The sequence below is a fragment of the Suncus etruscus genome, chromosome 7 (assembly GCF_024139225.1).
Source record: "Suncus etruscus isolate mSunEtr1 chromosome 7, mSunEtr1.pri.cur, whole genome shotgun sequence".
Classification (NCBI taxonomy): Eukaryota; Metazoa; Chordata; class Mammalia; order Eulipotyphla; family Soricidae; genus Suncus; species Suncus etruscus.
This window is the reverse complement of record NC_064854.1, coordinates 73350603-73352767: the sequence shown is the minus strand read 5'-3', so window position 1 is coordinate 73352767 and position 2165 is coordinate 73350603. Positions and strand designations below refer to the sequence as shown.

Below are 2165 nucleotides of genomic sequence, written 5' to 3'. Positions count from 1 at the left end.
ATAAAATTTATACTGACTTGATATTTGTATTGAGATTTTTCCAGGCAACTTTGATTCTGCTTGATCTATTGTTGCATTTTCTTTTATATATCACTGAGCAATACACAAAAACTTATTTAACCCTGTGCAACTTTGAATTATATGTGCTTTTGGCATATATTATATGTGCATTGTATGTATTAACATTAATATGTTAACAAAATTATCTCTTTGATATAGAGATTAGAAGAACATTTTATACTATTATTTTTTCAAATGCCTTATATGTTTAAAGTATACAAATAGAGATAATTGTCTAAATAAAGTTTTAAAGAATAATTTAAAATAGTATTATTTAGAGAATATAATAGTTGCTTCTTTCCTATGATTTCTTTGCCAGCTGTTGGACAACTGCCTGGTTAGTAAATAGATTGCTGCTGTTTTCACAACAAATTTCTTGAGGTTATGTTTGATCACACTTTTATGGCACACATTAATGCACAGTATTGGTTTCATAATTGACTCTAAATTACCAAAAGTGTAAAATATATTTTTAACTTTTTGGCTTTTATTTTATAGATGAAAGAAAAAGTGTATAACTGTACAGAATTTCTTATAATAAGAAATACAAATATAAGGGACATAGATGCAAAACACAAAACAAATAAAAGTGGTTGACAAACAGTGGACATTTGTTTCACAATAGGTCTTATATATGTAGTTCAGTTTGTACTCTTTTGGCTAGTTATCTACTATTGGCTTTTGGATTGGTTTTCACACTTAACATAAATTTTGTATGTCTTTTTATAGAAAAGATATTCACAATGTAATCTTTCTTTTTTACTATAATTACTTAATCATTTCTCAGCCTTTTGGCTAAGATCAAGTGTAGTATCTGTTATCTGTTTCATATCTGATACATCGTCTATCCGATGACAATATATTAAATGGATTTTTGGCACTAGGAACTGCAGTAGGAGCTTGCTCCTTCCATTCCGTACATTGACCTGGTATTGCAGTATCTCCAGGAACGGTGCACTATATATATAATTACTTTAAGCACAGTGGTTACAAAATTGTTCATGGTTGATTTTCAGTCATAGAATGTACATCATACTTCAGAAGTGCACATTTCCCTCTACCTATGTCCCCAGTTTTCTTTAAAAAGGCATTTTTACTTCTCTCAGTCTCACTCCATTGCTTTCTATCTCTCAAGCTCTCTTTTCTTTTTTGAACCTTGATTTTCACCATTGCTAATGAAGGGATATCATGAATATCACTTTTTTTCCATTTTAGCACCTAGTTCTTGTTTACATTGATCAGTTTCAACTACCATCATCACAGTGGATCATTCACTACCTTATCTGCATTTACTATTCTTTATGGCATGATGAACAGGAGAACCAGTCCATGTTAGCAAGCTTGTCACTTTTATTCTAAATATATGTTTTTATTTAATCAGAATGATGTATAAGATATTAATATTAAATGTAAAATAAAGCTTCCTTTATGTTTGAAATATAATATGTGTGGATCAAAACTTTAAACAGATTCTTATATGATCCCAATCTTGAAACAGCTCAATATAAAATATATGTTTTTGTTTCATTTTGTGACTACAGCAGTAGCACTAAGGATTTACACATAGCTTGTGAAAACGGATATTTTATAAGAAAAAAAGCTTGAGTACACACATACAATGGCATTGGCTTGGGTCAACTCCATGAATGACAAGAGACTTAAGCACTGCCTTATCTCTTTAGCCAAACATACCATATTTATGTATCTATTCTTACTGTACCATAATGTATTTACACAAATATATAAATATTTTATAGATATATTATACAATGAATAAGAATGCAAGTATTTTGTAGTCTAATGCTCTTTCCTTTCACTTAATAACTTAGATATTAAAATAGCATTCTTTCACTCAGATCTGAGTCTATTAAAACCATACTTAATATAAGCTTTTAAATGGATATAGAAATATTACAACTTATATATAATAATTATTAAGACAATAGATACCATAGATTTAAAGAATTAAGAGCAGGATAGATATAAGATTTTAAAATAATGCTATACACCAATATAACACATTTTACTTTGTATAAATTTAAATAAAGCAGACATTATTTTAAATTACAATTTCCAGTGTTTATAAACACCTTGTGAAGTTTTAG

General features: G+C 28.5%; 1 non-coding gene across 1 annotated transcript; it reads left to right on the top strand.

Moving 5' to 3' along the window:
• Nucleotides 1-835: 835 nt before the first annotated feature.
• On the top strand, nucleotides 836-1023 carry LOC126014916 (U2 spliceosomal RNA). Its single transcript, XR_007497864.1, has one exon. It is a non-coding gene; the product is annotated as a U2 spliceosomal RNA (small nuclear RNA).
• The last annotated feature ends 1142 nt before the right edge of the window (nucleotides 1024-2165 follow it).